Consider the following 21,876-nt stretch of genomic DNA (forward strand, 5'->3'; position numbering starts at 1 on the left):
GCCATAATTCTCGTGCACTTCTCACCGTGTATGCACTCCAGGAGTGGGTGAGTGAACCCAAATCTGTACAGATCGCCATCAATCAATGTATACTTGCTGGAATTTTTCTTTACCTTCCTAGCTTCTGTTGGATCCAGCGGGAGGAGACCATCTGCCAAGCACCGCTTGTACTGTGTTATCCAAGTGTCTGGCTCATGGGTGGCGCAGACCTGCATCACGTCCACCTTCTCTCCTCGACATGCTCTAATTCTTGGCGATCTCAGAGTTTCTTGCGTCAAAGACTTATGGCTTCTCGCTGCCCTCTCCGTCGACTTGCTTATCTGAAGGACCAGGTGATCTGCTACAAATGCCCTCGGCGTCTTCAGAGTTTCTTGAATCACCGTCCTCTGCCTACCCCCCTTGCCTGAACTGGCGAGCTTAGCAAGCAAGTCAGCTCGGGCATTCTGCTCTCGGGGCACATGCACTACTTCAAAAGAGGCAAAGGAACTCTTCAATTCCTGCACGTACGCCAAATAAGCCGCCATTTGTGGATCTTTAGCCTGGAACTCGCCTATTACTTGCCCTGTGACTAGCAGCGAGTCACTCTTAGCCATCAGCACCCTAGCTCCCATCTCCTTGGCCAGCAGAATCCCGGCGATCAGCGCCTCATACTCTGCTTGATTATTGTTGGCTTTGAAGGCGAATCTCAACGATTGTTCGATCAGCACGCCGTTGGGTCCTTCCAATATGACTCCAGCACCGCTACCCTGCTGGTTCGACGATCCATCCACCGAGAGTACCCAACGGAAGTCGTCACCTTCAACCCGCGTTGCCTCGGATGAGAACTCGACTACAAAATCTGCAAAGATTTGCCCCTTGATCGGGCCTCGAGGCTCATATTTAATGTCAAATTCTGACAATTCTACTGCCCACTTCACCATTCTTCCCGCAACGTCAGGTTTCTTCAAGACCTTCTGGATGGGCAGGTCAGTCATCACCAGAATTGTGAAGCTGTGGAAGTAGTGGCGCAACCTCCTCGCCGAAAACACCACGGCTAGCGCAGCCTTCTCCAGGGCCTGATATCTCGTTTCTGGGCCCTGCAACACTTTACTCACGAAATAAATAGGCTTCTGAGCCTGATCCTGGTCCTGGGCGAGCACCGCACTCACCGCCCTCTCAGTCACAGCGAAATACAACCTGAGAGGGATTCCCGCCAGTGGTTTGCACAGAATCGGCGGGCTCGCCAGATATTCCTTCAGCTTGACGAAAGCATCCTCGCACTCTTTCGTCCAAGCGAACTTGTTATTGCGCCGCAGGCATTGGAAATAGGGATGTCCCTTTTCTCCGCTCGCTGACACGAAGCGAGATAGGGCCGCCATCCGACCCGTCAGCTGCTGGACTTCTTTCACTGTAGCCGGGCTTCTCATCGCCAAGATGGCGGCACACTTGTCCGGGTTGGCCTCTATTCCCCTTTCAGTCAAAAGAAAACCCAAGAACTTTCCAGCCTCCACGCCGAAAATGCATTTCTCCGGGTTGAGCTTCAACTTAAACTTGGCGATCGTCGTGAACAATTCTTCCAGGTCTGCTACGTGTTGCTCTTCTCCTGCGAGGTCACGACCATGTCATCGACGTAGGCTTGCACGTTCCTTCCCAGCATCGGTGCAAGTACTCGATCCATCAACCTCTGGTACGTGGCCCCCGCGTTCTTCAGCCCAAACGGCATCACCTTATAGCAGTAGCACGACCTCTCCGTCATGAAGGCTGTTTTTTCTTCATCCATGGGATGCATCTTGATCTGATTATAGCCCGAGAAGGCGTCCAGGAAACTCAGCAGCTTGCACCCTGCAGCACTATCGACCAGGGCATCAATGCTTGGTAAAGGATACGAATCCTTTGGGCAAGCTTTGTTCAGATCGGTGAAATCGACGCACATGCGCCATTTCCCGTTACTCTTTTTTACCAGCACGACATTTGCCAACCACTCAGGGTACTGGACTTCCCTGATGTGGCCTGCAGCGAGGAGTTTCTGGGTCTCGTCCTTGATTGCCTACCTCCTCTCTTCATTAAATTTCCTTCTTCTTTGTCGCACCGGTCTCACCATGTTGTCCATCGCCAGATGATGGCACAAAAAGTCGGGATCGATCCCGGGCATGTCCGAAGCGGACCAAGCAAACGCGTCCAGATGCCGCTCAATCACCTTGGCGATCTGGTCCTGGAGATCGACCTCCAGAGATCTTCCGAGCTTGAAAACTTTCCCCCCGATCTCCTTCTCGAGCCACTGCTCGACGGGTTTGGGCCTGGATTCTCTGGCGATCACCGCCTTGGCGATCCCCAGTTCCCTTGCTTCCTCAGGGCGATTCCGCGGCCCTTCTTCCTCCAGGCCAGCATTCCTCTCCCCCAGCTCAGCATCCACCATCTCTACATCCCTTCCGGCGGCCTCCTCTATTACCGGCGGTCTGGGCTTCACACCGGGAGGCGGGGTGGTCGTTACATAGCTCACTGATCTTTTATTTTTCAGGCTATTTTCATAGCACTTTTTCGCTTCTTTCTGATCAGACTTTATCGTGATCACCACCCCTTCCATGGACGGCAGCTTCACCTTCATGTGCCGAGTCGATGGAATTGCGCCTATCCTGTTAAGAGTGGGCCTTCCCAACAGGATATTATATGCTGAAGGGGCGTTTACGATGAGGTACTTGATTTTCTCCGTCCTCGACCCAGCCTCATCGGTAAACGTGGTTCTCAGCTCAATGTACCCCCTGACCTCCACCTGGTCGCCAGCGAACCCATACAAGCACCCTCCATAGGGCCTTAGCTGGTCAAGGGGCAATTCCAGCTGCGTGAAAGTCGGCCAGAACATTACGTCTGCCGAGCTTCCTTGGTCCACCAGAACTCTATGGACCTTCCTTCCCGCCGTGATCAACGAAATAACGATGGGATCGTTGTCATGAGGCACAACGTCCCGAAGATCCTGCTTGGTGAACGTAATGTCCACTTCCGGCGAGTGATCTTCAAACATGTCCACTGACATCACCGATCGCGCGTACTTTTTCCTCTGCGATGCGGTGCATCCACCACCTGAGAAACCCCCTGCAATGGTTTGGATCTCCCCATGGATAGGCATCTCGTGTTGCTGGGCTTCTCCACCTGCCGGCTGGGAACTCGACGCTCCTCCGGTCCTTCTGTCCAGCAGATAGTCGTTTAGGAACCCGCTCTTAACCAGATCGTCGAGCTGGTATCCTAAAGACAAACACGAGTCCAGGTTGTGGCCAAAGCACTGGTGAAACTCGCACCAAACGTCCGGCTTTGACCCCAGCACCTTGTCGCCCACCTTCTCGGGCGCCTTCAACCTAGCAGATATGTTAGGGATAGCGATCAGGTCCGCTAGTCCCATGACGAATTTGTGCTTAGGCGGGCGATTGTACTCTCGGCGTGCTGGTTGTTGGCGTGCTGGCGGTTGGCGCGCTTGGCTTCTTCCCTTATTTCTCCTATCGTAGGGATAGCGAGTCCTTTGGTCTTTTCTGGCCGCCGCTGCCGTTTCCAGCACCCTCTGTGGCTGGATCCTGGTCTGGGCGCGTGGCCTGGCGGGAGCCACGCTGCCTCTCTTCTCGGCGACTTCACTCTCGTCGGCGATATGGGCCACCGCAAGTCGCCTGACTTCAGCAAACGTCGCTGGGTGAGCCCTGATCAAGGCCTCGCAGAATGGCCCTGGCTGCACGCCCTTCTTGAAGGCATAGACCAGCATTTCTTCATCCTTGGCCGGCGATCTGACCATCTGCGCTCCGAAGCGATTGAGGTAGTCTCTGAGGGACTCCCCATGGTACTGCCTTATATCAAACAGATCATAGGACACCCTGGGCGGTGCCTTGTTCACAATATACTGCTCGACAAAGATTTTCGAGAATTGTTGAAAATTAGTTATGTGGCCATTAGGCAGGCTCACAAACCACTCCATCGCCGTTCCCTGGAGCGTGCTCACAAACATCTTACAGTAGACGGCGTCCGACCCTCCCGACAGCATCATCTGCGTGTGGAACGTGGTCAGATGAGCCTCTGGATCCTCCACGCCAGTAAAAACAGCTTTAACCGGAACCACGCTCGTGGGAATTGGCGTGTCGGTAATCGCCTAAATGAAAGGCATTGGGAAAACACGAGGTGGCGTCGACGGTGCCACCTCTTCAGCTGAAGAACGACCCTGCTGCTCCTGAAGAGCTCGACGCAGCTCCTCAGCTACCTTGCTGAGCTCCTCGTTCCTGGCGCGAGAGGCGACCAGGTCTTCATGTATCCTTGCCTGCTCGACGCGCGAGGCTTCTACAGTCGCCTGCAACGAGCGCATCATTTATGCCATCTGCGCCATGGTCATGGCGGCGTCGCCTTCAGCTGCGACGGGAGCCACGGGACTGGAACGATTGCTTCTCATCTTTCTCATTAACTTCAGCGAACCACAGAAATACAGCAAATAACACTTCAACCATGAACGAATCAGCGATCAATCGGGGAAAACTCAAGAAACTGCGCAAGAACCCAAGAACACCGCAAACCTTCGCAGAAAACCACCAAAGAACTCGAACCTCCACCAGACAGATTGCGCGCAAGCAACAAAAGACCTCACTCCACCGATTGAAAGACAAACAAACGGCACAAAACACAAACTCACCGAACGAAACTCAAAGAAATTGCCAACGACGGTTGCACCAGCACACAACCGCGCAGAAAACCTCGAAAACTTCCACGAACTCACGCTGTGGATGGGAGCACGTTTTACACGGCCCCACGGTGGGCGCCTGATGATCCTGCCTGTTGACCGGAGCGCTGGAGAATGCCTCGTCAAAGGATCGACGTGCACGCCGCTTCTAGCTTCCGTTCCTCCTCTGGATCTATCTCAAGAACCTGCAAAGAAACGACACGGCGCCGCTGCGGCCGATCGCACTCCGACGCTCAAGTCAGTGACGGTATCACCAAATACTAAGAACTGGAACCGTGCAAACTCTCTCTCACAAACAGCTCTGTCACTCGCAAGCGTAAAGTGTATGAACTGAACGCGCGTACCTTAGGAAATCTGTTAAGAACTCTTATATACCTGGTGATTTTCTCTCTCCTGGCAGTTACAGACTTGAACACGTGGCTCGTATCCAACCGTACACGTGCCATCATCTGGAGGCTCCCTGACTTGGCGCTGCTTCTATTCTCATTTTGGCTAAGTTACCTATGCATGGTACTGCCCAGCGCATAGCTAACTCAGGAGTGCGATCTCTACTGAAACTGGCGAGTTAGGGCCTTCATACACCTTCCCTGTGGTCTCGCCGGCCGCCTTCATAATCTGCTTCTCCTTCATCTTCGGCGATGTGATCATTCTGGCGATCTCCGACTGCCTGGTCGCCTGAGTCTACATCTGGCGACTTCATCTTCAACCTGGCGATCGCCTATTCTGGTAAACTGGAAATCGGAACACGCCAACTTAACAATCGGCGACCACACGTGCCTCCCGACTTCCTTCCCATCTGCCAACCTGGCGCCTTGTCAACACGCCTACACTGTAGCAGGATGCCACGTCATCGCACCCGACCACCAGGGCGGTACAATGAGGAGCGGCTACATAAGGAGCGTCTAGGCCATGATGAGGATTCCTTCTAGACCGTCTAGCTTCACATACACATGGGTCAAAGCTACGGTTTTGGGAAGAGAAAACCTTTGTAATTGTTACATAAAGGCCCATTAGGGGTGCTTAGTAATTAGAGTAGTGTAGAAAGCATATTTGTGTGAACATTCTAGAAAGACCATGGAGGGGGGGTGAGCATAAAAACTAGACACACCCCTCCCCATGTGCTCATTTGTGCACCCATGTGCCATGTGCACCCATGTGCTTCACATTTACATTTCATTTGGCTAGCATTAGGGTTGCATTATGGTCCTCCTTAGCCTATAAAAGGAGGAGCCTACACCTTGTATTTTCAAGTTTATTGTGAGTAAAGTTATGCTGCCCATTTGTGCTCAACTTTGCTTCTCCCTAGAATCCTAGGCTCTAAACTTCAATTCCTTCATCTTTTCCCTTGAGCTGGCCGAACCACTCAATACCCATACCTATCATGCACCTACAAGATCAACACCACTCTTAGGAGGATCTTGCTCACTCTCATACATTGCTTTCGCCCCATACTCTACATTGATTCAAGAAGAACTTCATGAAAATGCCATCATTTGGTATCATGAGCTTTGGTTCTTCAAGATGAGTAGCTCCTTGTCTTTTAAATTTTAGTTCTTCTTTGAAACAAGCATTTTTGAAAACACTACAAACACTAGGAAGATCAACAAGCAAAGACAACAAAGAAGTGCACTAACCAAAAAGAGGATCAACAAAGGGAGTTCTCTTATTTCCTTTGCAACTTGGTTTATTGTTAATTACCTTGTTAATTACGTTTAGACGGTGAGTGTGTCTTCAAGGGCTCAAAGTGTCCAAGAAGCCTCACCTAGGGCCGAATAGTATAGCATTCTTGATTAGTAATTGTTACTTGTTTGTAATTGCTTTTCTTTTGCTTTCATAGCTACGTTTTGCATGTTTAATTTTGTTAATTGTTGGTGATTGTCTTTCTTTTTGCTTAGTAGTAACGCTTTGCATGCTTATTTTGTGTTAAACCGACTAGCTTTGTTAAATTAGTTAGCATACATTGCTTCCGCCCCATACTCTACATTGATTCAAGAAGAACTTCATGAAAATGCCATCATCAAGCAAGAACCAAGCAGAAGCAGAGAATAGAAGGTTATAAGGGGAAGCTCTCGTACTTATGTATTTTGCTAGAGCCTCAGCGTTGTACTCTAGGCTTATCAGGGTGGCAGTGTCGAAGCCCCCCGCGCTAGTCAGAATTTGACAAGCCTCTCGATCGTTCGAGGGCAACTCATCCAGGGATTTGGTCTTCACCTCCTTCACCCAGTACAGGGGAAAGCCATCAAGGGCGGAAGGGTCGAACTCGGAGCAGCAAACCTTGAAAAATTTGCCCTTCCACCCCTTCAAAGATTGCTGGAATAGAGTCAACAGGACCCTTCTAGGGATGTTGTTGAGGCTCACCCAGAGGCTCTTCCCCTATTTCTTCACTTCGAAGAAATGAAGGAAGATGTCAACAGAAGGTGCGCACCCGAAGAACCCGCACAGTATGTCAAAGGCCTTGACAAAGGCCCAGCCGTTGGGGTGCAGCTGGGCTGGGGCAATATTGATCTCCGTTAGCAATTCCCTCTCAAACCTGGAGAAGGGCAAGCGCATCCCTATGCGCTTGAAGACCACCTGATAGAAATAGAAGAAGGGGACCCCGTTGTTGGCCCGCTCATCCCCACACACAGGCTCCCCTAAGGTACAAGGGAGCACTGCAATGTCGTCATCGTGCCTTTTCGCGAAGGCACGATAGTCGTAGGTGCTTGACTCTCCTACATGATCCCTCCAAGGTTTTGTGGAGACCAAGCTCGAGTACTCGTCGAGCAGTTCGTCTGGAGCCCATGGGTAAAGGGCCCTATTGTTGACTCTGGGGGTGGAGGGTTGGTCATTGTTTTGGTACGTGCCATTGATGAAGAAACTGAAGCATGAAGAAGAGAAAAGGGTTCAGCAAGTAAGGTCAGGAAGAAAAGGGGAAAGAAACCCCAAGAGAAACCCTACCCACGCGAGAAGTTCAGGAGGGGAGGAACAGAGAAATGAGGAAGGGAATACAAGAGATGCAGAAACATAAACAGACCCAGGCAGTTATGAGATTAATGCAGTAATGGACGAGAATAAACAAGGAAGAAAAATCATACCTTTGAGTGTTTGAGTTGGTAAAGGTCGAGAATGCGTAGAGGGAGAGCAGAGATCGTAGAGGAAACTTTGAGAAGATGAACAGTGCAGAGAATACGAAAAGTGATGGAACAATGCCTTGAGCGCGCAATTTCGAAGGGTTATAACGTTAACTTGGAAGCGCTAACGACGCTCATCCTCAGCCGTTGGATCGCGCCACGTGTCGAAAGATTAAAGCACAACTTAAGTCATCACATCTCTGGCGCAGAGAATGTCACGTCAGAAGCTCAGAGAGCATCACGTCAACTGATCAAAGGAATGTCACGTCAGCAGGAACGCCACGTAGATACTAGGGCGAGGCCTTAGTCTTTTTGCTGAAACAAGTGTCAGCTCAAGACTGGGGGGCTTGTATCGTCCCGTCCCCGGGCGTTGACCAAAGTCAAAAGTCAACATATGGTGGGGCCCCTCAAGGGACCCAAGGAAGAAAGTCAACAAATTGACCATTTGAGGCTTCGTCTGTGGGAAGGCGTCGCCAAGGTGTAGGCGTCGCCAGGTGTACGCGTCGCCAAGATGAGGCCTCGCTAAGTTAAGGCATCGACGGTGTCACCCCCCGATACCCATGGGTAGGAAAGACCGTTGAGGGGGCGACACCGCGAAGAGCCTCGGTACCTCAGGATAGTAATAAAGAGAAGAGAAAGGTGGCTTCAAGGTCATAGTTCTAGTACTGGTAGGGGGTAACCTGACACACGAAGCACCCACGCCACCGCTGGGAGACCCTGGGACAGATACGACCCATGAGAGGGCCACGCCCAGGGGAGAACCACGTGCATGGTACAAGAGAAAGGTAGATACGCTCCCAGGGCAACTGATTAGAGGCTGGGGCGCATGAGCTGCACCCAGAAAATCACCCCTTTGCGCAAATGCACTCCAAGAAGGAGGACTTACACAATGGATTATTCCTAAGTTGGGTTACGACGCTGTAAGGCCCTCCACGAAGAGTAACGATCAAGTCAGAAGAACACGTGGCAACAAGCACTGAAAAAATCAAGGCTTTCCTAAAAATTCGCTAAGGTACGCGTTAATTCAGTTAAGTTTCGAATGTTTCAAGGCAAGTTTTTATACGCTTTCAATGCGCTTTAAATGCGGGAGGTGTATAAAAAGGGGTCTTGAGACGCTTGAAAGGGATCCAGTTTTTAACCTAATTCTCACAGTTTACACAGAGTCACAAAAAACCCTAGTTGTTTCACGGCGCACCCACTGTGCGCACCCACTGTGCGCACAGACAATTACGGCAACACAGTACTAGCTATTCAGTATTTCGACCACCTTCAGAGCATCCTTTCACGGTGTTCCGATACGAAGGTGTGTCCCTTTGATGTTTCTCGCTAGCTAACTTGATCGTTGGACTGCAAACGGCCGCGAGGGCGCCCCTTTGTTCACTTCTTTGCAGGTTCTCACGACGGCGCAGAACAGAGGTGCCCTAGCTCGTGAGTAGAAGCCACACACGAAGACGTCCCTGGTCAACCGGCGGGAACAGGTTTTAATTCACATTAGTTTTAGATTCAACAAAGGAGTGGATCACACTTTAATCTACCCAGATCCCACCCAAACACAACAACAACACCAGTCTTTCATCAAACACCTTGGATTTGGATTCTTCAAAGCACTTGATCACATTTGACCGACAATTTCCCCCTATTTGATGAAGACAAATCTCTGGTTGCTTGTGTTGATCTTGATTGAATATGAAACAACACCTGCAAAACAAAAAGTTATGCAATCCAAAGCATCTCTCATAGCAAGTTGTGATGGCACATAAACCAGTTTTTTACATAACCATAAAAGTAGAAAAACCAGCAAAATAACTAAGCTAAAACACATCAAACTGCAACACAATACAAACTAGAATGCAGCTGAACATTTAAATCAGAGTTGTAACAGGTTATAGCAGTTTGTATGACAACACATAAATCATATTCTCCCCCTATTTGTATTCACAAATAAACTTTAGGCAGAGAAAACAAATTTAAGAATGATTTTGAGAGTCAATCATGCCTAACTCATTTCTTAAAAAAAATAAAAACCTGTCTTTTGGCAAAGGTTTTGTGAATATATCAGCAAGCTGCAGTATTGTTTCAATGAATTTCATCTCACAATCTCCATTGTTCACATGATCTCTTAAGAAGTGATGATGAATCTCAATGTGCTTTGTTCTTGAGTATTGAATCTGGTTTTTGGTGAGATTTATAGCACTTGTATTGTCACAAAGTAAAGGAACCTTGCTAATCTTCAAACCGAAGTCTGCTAGTTGTTGTTTAAGCCAAAGAATTTGTGCACAGCAACTTCCAGCATCAATGTATTCAGCTTCTGCAGTGGTAAGAGCTACACAAGCTTGTTTCTTGCTATACCAAGAAATGAGACTTGATCCAAGAAGATGACAAGTTCCACTTGTGCTTTTTCGGTCCAGCTTACACCCTGCAAAATCAGAATCTGAATATCCAATTAAGTGTATAGGAGAGTGAGAAGGATACCATAAACCAACATTGGTTGTTCCTTTGAGATATTTGATAATTCTTTTTGCACCCTTGAGATGAGATTCTTTTGGATTTGCTTGATATCTTGCACAAAGACACACGACAAACATGATATTTGGTCTACTTGCTGTGAAATAGAGTAAGGAACCAATTAATCCTCTATATTTTGTTTGATGTACCCCTTTTCCAGCAACATCAACATCCATGTAACAGCTTGAAGGCATAGGTGTGCTAGCTTCTTTGCAACTTTCCATTTCAAATTTCTTGAGGATTTCTTTGAAATACTTTGATTGACAGAGGAAAATTCCATCTTTGGATTGCTTGACCTACATTCCAAGAAAGAATGAAAGCTCTCCCATCATGGACATTTCAAACTCACCTTGCATGGCAGTCACAAATTCCTCACATAAATCATCTTTGGTAGCACAAAAAATGATGTCATCAACATAGATTTTGACCAAAATAATTTCAGAATTTGCCTTCTTGATGAAGAAAGTTTTGTCAATCATCCCTCTCTCATAGCCATTAGATAAAAGAAAGTTACAAAGCCTCTCATACCACTGCCTTGGAGCTTGCTTAAGCCCATACAATGCCTTTTTCAGCTTATATACATGATTAGGATGTTGATGATCTTCAAAGCCCGGTGGTTGTTCAACATAAACTTCTTCATTGATGATTCCATTGAGAAAAACACTCTTAACATCCATTTGAAATAGTTTGAATCCACTCATACAAGCAAAGGCCAACAACAACCTTACAACTTCTAATCTTGCAACAAGAGCAAAGGTTTCACCATAATCAATTCCTTCTTCTTGATTGTAACCTTTGGCAACTAGCCTTGCCTAGTTTCTTATAATCACACCAGCCTCATCTAACTTATTTCTGAAGACCCATTTAGATCCAATGATGTTCATCTCATCTAACTTGGGAACAAGAAACCATACATCATTCCTAGTAAATTGATTCAGCTCTTCATGCATTGCAGCCACCCATTTCTCATCTTTAAGAGCTTCTTCAATTGTCTTTAGTTCAACTTGAGAGACAAAAGTTGTGTGCCTGCAGAAGTTTGAGACAGAACTACGTGTAGAAACACCCTCCTTTATCTGCCCAGTGATGTTTTCCACTGACAGATCCCTTGGAATTCTCCATTCTTTAGGCAACACATCTTGCTGTAGAATTTCAACCGGTTGTTTCAACGAATCAATCGGTTGTTTTTCTGGACAGGAGTCCAACTTCTGCATAATGATGTTCTGTTCATGCTCTTCTGTGTTGTTCTTCGAGGATTTCATATCTTTGTGATCAACTTCATCAAACACCACATGAACAGATTCTTCTACAAACATGAGCCTCTTGTTATAGACTTTATAAGCATGACTATTTGAGGAATGGTCAATAAAAATGCCATTGTCCGCTTTTTCATCAAACTTTCCATATTTTCTTTCCCATTATTCAGAACAAAACAGTTGCATCCAAACACTTTTAGGTGACTAATGTTTGGCTTCCTTCCATTGAAGAGTTCATAAGGAGTTTTCTTCAAGATTGACCTTATTAGCACTCTATTCACCACATAGCAAGAGGTATTAACAACATCAACCCAAAAATAATTGGGTAGGGAAGATTCACTTAGCATGGTTCTTGCTAACTTTTCAAGATATTTGTTCTTTCTTTCCACTACACCATTCTGTTGAGGAGTTCTTGGTACAGAAAAATTGTGCAAGATCCCCGTCTTCTCACAGAATTTGCTGAATTTCTCATTTTGAAATTCCACTCCATGATCACTCCTTATAGAGCCAATGCTACTGTTTTTTGTGTTTTGTAATCTTCTAGCAAGCTTTTTGAAGGAAAAGAAAGCATCACTCTTTGATTCCAAGAAGAGTGTCCATGTGTACCTAGAAAAATCATCAATAATAACAAAAGCATAATAGTTACCACCAAGACTCATGGTTTTTTAGGGGCCAAACAAATCCATGTAAAGCAGCTCAGGGGGTTTTGAAGATAAAACAACATTTTTAAGTTTGAAGGAATTTTTAATTTGTTTCCCCTTTTGACATGCTTCACATATGTGGTCCTTCTCAAACTTGAGTTTGGGCAACCCTATCACAAATCTTTTGAAATCAATTTGTTCAAATGATTCATGTGAATATGGGTTATTCTTCTGTGCCATAGCCAAGATTCCTCATGCTTAGGGAGAAGAAAACCAATGGAACAAGGTGAAGAGATATCTAAGAGATAGACATTGTTGATTCTTTTACCAATCAACATTACTTCCTTTGAATTGGGAAGGTAAATTTCACAAGAGTTTGGCTTGAAGATGACCTGATAACCCTTGTCACACAGTTGGTTAATGCTAAGCAGGTTGTGTTTTAGTCCTTCCACATACAAGACATCATGAATCAACAAGATACTCTTGTCTCATATAGAGCCTCTTCTAAGAATCCTTCATTTGTTGTTGTCTCCGTATATCACATGCCCTTCTTGTTCGAAGATGATGTTCACAAACTTAGATTTATCTTCAATCATGTGTTTGGAACAGCCACTGTCCAGGTACCACAATTGCATGCTTTCCATCAATTTTCCCTACAAAAGGCAAATTCAAGTGCAAAGATTTGGTCCCCTTACAAATGTGGGTTCTTTTGATTTACATTCATCACTGGGAACTCCAGAGTCTCTGGGAATCCATCTCATAATACCTTTAGGAACATAATATTTCCTAATTTTACAGAATCTAACTGAGCGACCTTTCTTCACGTAGTAAAAACATGTAACAATTGGTTGTTTCGATCTTTCAATCGGTTGTTTTTCTGGCACTTTTGAAAGAGTTTGAAAACTTGTTATGTTTGCTCTGTGGATTAAAACTCAATCCTGCTTTTCCAAAAAACACAATTTTGAGATGCGAAGACATTCTCAAAGTTGTATTTACCCTTTGAAAGCTTATCCACAGTTTTTACAAGGTAGTGAACCTTCTTTTAAAGAGATTCACAATTTTCATGAAGTTCTTCTTGAATCAATGTAGAGTATGGGGCGGAAGCAATGAATGAGAGTGAGCAAGATCCTCCTAAGAGTGGTGTTGATCTTGTAGGTGCATGATAGGTATGGGTATTGAGTGGTTCGGCCAGCTCAAGGGAAAAGATGAAGGAATTGAAGTTTAGAGCCTAGGATTCTAGGGAGAAGCAAATTTGCGCACAAATGGGCAGCATAACTTTACTCACAATAAACTTGCCAAATACATGAGATAGCCTCCCTATTTATAGGCTATTTGGGACGTAAATCATAAGCTAATGCTTAATGAAATGTAAACCAAATGAAATGCAAAGCTATGCCATGTGCCATGACCGGTCACACCTAGCAAAGTTCTAGAAGGTTTCATTTCAAAATACTTTCTACACTACCCTATCTACTAAATACCCCTATTGGGCCTTGATGCAACATATACAAGGCTTTCTCTCTTCCATCCGTGGCTTCTTCCACTTGTGCTTGTACATGCTTGGCCATTGATCTTGTGAGAGGACCTAGACGGTCTAATGGCACACCTAGACGCTCCATGGGTAGACGCTTTCCTTCTTCACGGTCTAGACGCTCATTCCTTGGAGCTAGACGCTCTCCTTGGTCTAGACGCTCTTCATGGTGTGGGCTTTGGCTCCCATGGCTAGATGTGCTTGGCCCTCCTCCATCATCCCCTCCCCCTTGGAAAGGATTTGTCCTCAAATCCAGCTCGTCATCGTCATTGGTACCTACAAATGGAGAAAGATCAATTACATTAAAAGTGTCATGTACTCCATATTCAAGAGGTAGGTCCAATTTATATGCATTGTTGTTGACTCGCTTGAGAACTTGGAAAGGTCCATCTCCTCGGGGACTTAGTTTGGACTTCCTTTGAGTTGGAAATCTATCTTTGCGAAGGTGAAGCCAAACTAAGTCTCCTTCCTCAAAAATTATTTCTCTCTTCCCTTTATTGTTGTATTTTGTGTACTTTTCATTTTGTTGTTGTATTTGGAGTTTAATCTTCTCATGCATTTTCTTTACAAAATCAGCTTTGATTACGCCTTCCTTATGCACAAAATCTTGTGGATTAGGAAGGGGTATCAAATCCATGGGTGTGAGAGGATTAAATCCATATACTACTTCAAAAGGAGAAGCATTAGTAGTCTTGTGAACTACTCTATTGTAAGCAAACTCAATATGGGGAAGGTACTCATCCCAAGATTTGTGGCTGCCCTTCATGATAGCCCTAAGCATAGTTCCAAGAGATCTATTGACTACTTCGGTTTGTCCATCCGTTTGAGGGTGACAAGAAGTTGAAAATTGTAGTCTTGTTCCAAGTTTACCCCAAAGAGTTTTCCAAAAGTGGCTGATAAACTTGGGATCTCTATCGGACACTATACTTCTAAGGAGACCATGGAGTCTCACCACTTCTCTAAAGAAGAGTTTAGAAATATTTTGAGCATCATCTACTTTGTGGCATGGAATAAAATGGGACATTTTGCTAAAACGATCCACTACCACAAAGATAGAGTCATGGCCTCTTGCAGTCCTAGGAAGTCCTAAAATGAAATCCATGCTAATGTCTTCCCAAGGAGCATTTGCAATCGGCAAAGGGGTATGGAGTCCATGCGGCATTGTTCTAGACTTTGCTTTTAAACATGAGATGCATCTAGAACAATGTCGTTGAACATCTTTCCTCATATGTGGCCAACAAAATTTTGCTTTTAAAAGATCTAGAGTTTTATCAACTCCAAAATGGCCCATGAGTCCCCCTTCATGTGATTCTTTGACAAGGAGTTTCCTATGTGTTCCTTGGGGAATGCAAAGTTTTCCCTCTTTAAAAAGATATCCCTCGGACACATAATAACCTCCTTGCGCTCTATGTAGACATTGGGCATAGATGGATGAGAGTTCTTGGTCATCTTGGTAAAGCTCTCTTATGTGGTCAAATCCAAGAATTTGGGCACCCAATTTTGAAAGGAGTGTATGCCGTCTTGAAAGAGCATCGGCCACTATATTGGTGCTCCCTTTCTTGTATTTGATTACATAAGGAAATTGTTCAAGAAATTCCATCCATTTAGCATGTCTCTTGTTGAGCTTGTGTTGGCCCTTTAAATATTTTAAAGACTCATGATCACTATGTATGACAAATTCTTTAGACACAAGGTAGTGTTCCCAAGTCTTTAGGGCTCGCACAAGAGCATAGAGCTCTTTGTCATAGGTGGGGTAGTTGAGGGTGGCACCATGGAGTTTTTCACTAAAATAAGCAATGGGGTGTCCACCTTGCAACAAAACCGCACCTATGCCTACCCCCGATGCATCACATTCTATCTCAAAGGTTTTGGAAAAATTTGGAAGAGATAGGATGGGTGCATTGGTGAGTTGAGCTTTTAGCCTTTGAAAGGCTTGCTCATGCTTTTCATTCCAACAAAATGCAACATCTTTTTTAACAAGTTCATTCAAAGGAGATGCTAGGCTAGAAAAATTAGGCACAAACCTTCTATAGAAGCTAGCTAACCCATGAAAACTTCTTACATCACTTACATTTTGTGGAGTTGGCCACTCTCGGATGGCTTTGATTTTCTCGGGATCTACATGCACCCCCTTATTGTTTACTATGAAGCCTAAAAAGACTACACTATCTACACAAAAGGTACACTTATCCCTATTTGCAAAAAGACTATTTTTCCTAAGAACTAGAAGAACTTCCCTAAGGTGACTTAGATGGTCTTCTAGGGTTTTACTATATACTAAAATATCATCAAAGTAAACTACTACATATTTACCTATACAATCCCTCAAGGTGTGATTCATAAGCCTCATGAATGTACTTGGGGCATTAGTAAGCCCAAAGGGCATCACCAACCACTCGTATAATCCAAATTTGGTCTTAAAAGCGGTTTTCCACTCATCATCCTCCTTGATTCGAATTTGGTGATATCCACTTTTAAGGTCAATTTTGGAGAATAGAGTTGACCCATGCAATTCATCAAGCATATCATCCTGCCTTGGAATGGGATGCCTATACTTGATGGTGATGTTGTTGATTGCTCGACAATCACAATACATGCGCCATTTTCCATCTTTTTTTGGCACCAACAAGACAGGTACAGCACAAGGGCTTAGGCTCTTTTGAACCCAACCCTTCTCCAACAAGTCTTGAACTTGTGATTCTATCTCCTTAGTTTCCTCGGGGTTGGTTCTATAAGCAGGCCTATTTGGTAGGCTTGCCCCCGGGATAAAGTCAATTTGATGTTCTATTCCCCTTAGAGGAGGAAGCCCAATGGGTCCTTCTTGTGAGAATAGATCTTCAAATTCACTCAAAAGATTTTCGATTTGAGGAGGTAAATTCATAAGTTCACTACTTGTGGCAGTGCATGTAAGTGCTCCTTTACACAAGATAAGGCTTGGTTGTTCAACAAGAAGCAAGTTTTCAAAGACGTTTTCAAGAGGCTTTGCTTGTTGACCAACCTTGTGGGAAGGAACTCTCTTCTCCCACGCCTTCCTATCCCTAAGGATTTTCTCTTTTTCTAGCGCTCTTTTTTTTTTGTTTTCCTCATCCCTCTTTTGCTTCATTTGTATTTGGTCTTTTACCACTTGAGAATGTGGTAAAGGACTAAGTACAAACTTTTTATACTTATGGGTGAAGGAAATTTCGTTAGTGAGACCATCATGCAAGGTTTTCTTATCAAATTGCCATGGTCTCCCTAATAAAATATGACAAGCTTCCATAGGCACTACATCACATAAAACTTTGTCTTTGTAGTTCCCTATGGAAAACTTGATTTCCACTTGCTTGTCTACATGTAGTTCCCCATTTTCATTAAGCCATTGAAGTTTGTAAGGTTTTGGGTGGGGAACCACTTGTAGCTTAAGCTTTTCAACCATCCTAGCACTACAACAATTACAACTAGAACCACTATCCACAATGAGAGAGCATATGTTTTCTAAAACATTGCATCTTGTATGAAATATGTTCTCTCTTTGTGTTTCAATGGATGTGCTAGGGTGATTGTTGAGGGTTCTCCTAATCATAAGCAATTCTCCCTCTAGTGGAGCTACCCTCTCATCCTCTCCCCCTTCCTCTCTCTCACTAGGCTCATCCTCGCCACTAGTGTACTCATCTACACCTTTAAGAAACAAAGTCCTTTGGTTTGGACATTGTGCTTGCACATGCCCCCTACCATAGCACTTAAAACATTTAACATCTCTAGCTCGGATGGGTGGGGTTGAGGTTTCTTTGGTGAAGGGCTTGGTAGGCTCTTTTGGTTTTTCCTTGGATGTACTACCCTCCCTTCTAAACTCTTTCTTGGGATAAAAGCTAGAATAGGGGCTCACCTTTTGACTTGAGGTTTTGCGCAAGTTTTGTTGCTCAACTTTAATGCAAAGTTGAACCAAATCATTCAAGTCTTGATAAGGTAAGAGCTCTACTCTATCTCTTATCTCAAGTGATAGGCCACTAAGGAACCTAGCTATGGTGGTTTCCTCCTCTTCTCTAATGGATGCTCTCATCATGTAGAGCTCCATTTTTTGCCTATACTCTTCCACACTCATGTTCTTTTGTTGGAGTCTTTGGAGCTTGTCCATCAACTCCCTATGGTAGTAGGAAGGTATATGTCGACGTCTTAGGGCTCCCCTAAGGTCATTCCAATATGTAATGGAAGGTTCCCTATGAAGACGTCTATCTCTTTCGAGAGAGGTCCACCAATACATGGCGTTCCCTTGGAAACTAAGGGTGGCTAAGGGTACTTTTCGTTCCTCACTTACCCTATGGCAAGCAAAGAGTTGCTCTACCTTCATCTCCCAATCTAGATATACTTCTACATTTTCCTTTCCATGAAAATGAGGTAGGTCTACTCTTGTTTCCCTTGGCACCTCTTGTTCCCTTTGCCTAGTTCTTCTAGGGGGTGGTTGGTAATAATCATTGATTCTACGGCTTCCCTCCCCTAGAGACTCAATACTTTGAGAATGGGATGCATGAGTTTTTTTTTATTTTTGTGATTTTTGTGATTTCTCTTCTTGAGCTTTAGCCAATTCATTGATTTTGTTCTCATTCTCCAATTGTCTAAAAGATATCAATTGTACCGCTTGGGATACTTCTTTTAAAAGAGTTTTCAAAGATTTTACTTCACTTTCTATAGACTTTAGAGAGTGAGAAGAAGAAGACATGGCTAAAACTTCGTGTATATAGGTGTTTTACTTTGAGAAAGTTTAGGAAAGTTAGAGAAGGTAGTTTTCCAGGTAAGGGAGGTGAGTCACAAAGGACTACTTAAGTACCAAGCCTTTTCCTTTCCAAAAACTATCCCCCAATATCTTCACACAAGACTTTCTCTTAGTGAAACACTTAGAACACAAATAAGTTGAGAAATAAAAGCAAGAAAACAATGTAAGCTAACTATGCAACAAAGCTAGTCGGTTTAGCACACAAATTAAACAAAATCAAACATGCAAAGCGTAGCTATGAAAGCAAAAGAAAAGCAATTACAAACAAGTAACAATTACTAATCAAGAATGCTATACTATTCGGCCCTAGGTGAGGCTTCTTGGACACTTTGAGCCCTTGAAGACACACTCACCGTCTAAAACGTAATTAACAAGGTAATTAACAATAAACCAAGTTGCAAAGGAAATAAGAGAACTCCCTTTGTTGATCCTCTTTTGATTAGTGCACTTCCTTGTTGTCTTTGATTGTTGATCTTCCAAGTGTTTGTAGTGTTTATTTCAAGAATGTTTGTTTCGGCTTTGACCTTGTCTTCTCCTTAGAATGATGGCCTTTAATCCTCCAATTTCCAGCACCTAGCAAAGGGCTAAACCTTAACCAAATCAAGTTCCCATTCACATAAGCACCAAAGAAGAATTAAATTCCAGCACCCAAATTAGAGGTCAAAGAACAAAAGCAAGAAACAAATTTAATTGAATAAAACAGTACCACCAAAAGCATTTAGATTGTGACAACTAGAAAGAGAGTCAAGTAATTAAAGCAAACAAATAAAGGTACTCAATTAAAGGTTGGCACACAAAAAGAATTCCTAAAGAAAAGCACTAGATTAGATGACCAAATAAAAAAAAAACAGCACCACTGGAAAATGTTGTGGGCCAGAAAACGTGTTTGTTCCCCGATTTATGCTGATCTGTAATTTTGGAATTTGGCTCTGAAATTTGTTATGCAAGATATTCAGGATCTTATCTAAAATCTGGCTTTGGATTCACTCAAAACGGATGCACCATTTGTTTTTAATAAATTTTGCAAAATTGGTGTTCGGTTAGGCCAGCTGGAGCGCTTCAGATTTGCACTCTGATCTTAAAAGATTTATCATTTTTTTTCTGTTGCTTCTTTTGACCTAATTCTTTTTTTGTCCTTTCTATAAGACTTTAAACTTGCATTTTCCAGAAAATCAGAATTTTCCTATGGGTGGAAATATTTTTCTGGGTTAAAACAGCCAAAACAGAGAAGGTGTAAACAGGGGAATCTGAAAACTGGAAACAAAAACAGCAAGATACCAAAGTTTAGACACAATGGAAATTTGTGAAATAGAATTGTGTATGATCTAAACACAATATGAACTCAAACTAAAAATTAAAAAGGCACCAAAGGAGCAAAGAACAGCAGATTCAAGCAAAAAAAGAGACCCAAAATCAAGAAACAATTAAGCCAAATAAAAGGACTACTATGAATTGTTGACAATATGGATGAACATGACTTGACAAAACATATATAGATTCAGAAAATTAAAGACTCAAAGCATAATATGAACCAAATAAGGAAAGCAATAAAGACTCAAAAGCCTAAAACAAAATAGCAACACAAAGGTGTATGGAATCCTATCACAAATTGCACAAGAACTTGTTCAAGATCAAATGAACAAGAGTGCTTCGGTTGGATCTTCCACAAAGCACACCAAGAACAAATTAAAATGTAAAAAACAGCAAGACAAGTAAGGAAAGTAAATGACAATATGAAATAAAGAAGAACTAAAATTTAAAAGACAAGGAGCTACTCATCTTGAAGAACCAAAGCTCTGATACCAAATGATGGCATTTTCATGAAGTTCTTCTTGAATCAATGTAGAGTATGGGGCGGAAGCAATGAATGAGAGTGAGCAAGATCCTCCTAAGAGTGGTGTTGATCTTGTAGGTGCATGATAGGTATGGGTATTGAGTGGTTCGGCCAGCTCAAGGGAAAAGATGAAGGAATTGAAGTTTAGAGCCTAGGATTCTAGGGAGAAGCAAAGTTGAGCACAAATGGGCAGCATAACTTTACTCACAATAAACTTGCCAAATACATGAGATAGCCTCCCTATTTATAGGCTATTTGGGACGTAAATCATAAGCTAATGCTTAATGAAATGTAAACCAAATGAAATGCAAAGCTATGCCATGTGCCATGACCGGTCACACCTAGCAAAGTTCTAGAAGGTTTCATTTCAAAATACTTTCTACACTACCCTATCTACTAAATACCCCTATTGGGCCTTGATGCAACATATACAAGGCTTTCTCTCTTCCATCCGTGGCTTCTTCCACTTGTGCTTGTACATGCTTGGCCATTGATCTTGTGAGAGGACCTAGACGGTCTAATGGCACACCTAGACGCTCCATGGGTAGACGCTTTCCTTCTTCACGGTCTAGACGCTCATTCCTTGGAGCTAGACGCTCTCCTTGGTCTAGACGCTCTTCATGGTGTGGGCTTTGGCTCCCATGGCTAGATGTGCTTGGCCCTCCTCCATCAACTTGATCACACTTGATCAATAAATATTACTTGGAAAATACAAGTTTCGTGCTAAAAAGTCAAATTATTACTTAAAGGAGTACTCAAAAAGAGGTCCCCAAAAAGAGTGAAAATTCTTTAACCATCGTCACTCGACTTTGAGAAATGTAATTGAGAGAACGTTTGGAGTGTTGAACGAAAGATTTCCTATACACGAAAGTGGTACAAAGTCACATTATTCATTTGAGACTTCGCAAATCATAGTATTGGAGTGTTGTATTCTTCATAGCTCCTTACGTAGAGTCAATAATGACAAAAGTTTGTTTAGTTAAGTGGATATGGAATTAATGGATCATATTCATCACAGGTTTGCTACACAAGTTACTAAGAATGATTATAGAGAAGGTGCCCAAATGAGGGATATGATAGTGTGTGATATGTGGACTCATAGTGTTTTACTTTGATGTTGTTGATTTGGATTACTATATGGCATATGTGTGTAAGATATGTACGTTGGTTTCAACTGACACCATTTCTTGGTACTTTTCATACTTCATTTGTGTTATTTTCTAATATTATTTGTTTCACATAAGTGCTTATAACAGCATTATAGTTTTTCTTTAGTTACAAATAAACATGGGGAAAGGTCAAACTCTGGATTCTAGGCATACACTTTGGGAGTTCTCCAAATGGAGTGATGATATGAATCTTAGATTGTTGACAACATTGATATATAAGGGTAGACATGGAAATAGGGTTGATGGTAGTTGGACAACACAAGCCTACATAAACATTGTTGAGGCTTTACGTCAATCAAGTTACACTATCGTTACGAAAAATAGTATTAAAAATACACATAAGTGCCTTACGGATAGATGGTGTAAGGTCCACAACTTGTTTAGTTGGTTAAGTAGCTC

The sequence above is a fragment of the Phaseolus vulgaris genome, chromosome 7, assembly GCF_051622355.1.
Source record: "Phaseolus vulgaris cultivar YP4 chromosome 7, ASM5162235v1, whole genome shotgun sequence".
NCBI lineage: Eukaryota > Viridiplantae > Streptophyta > Magnoliopsida > Fabales > Fabaceae > Phaseolus > Phaseolus vulgaris.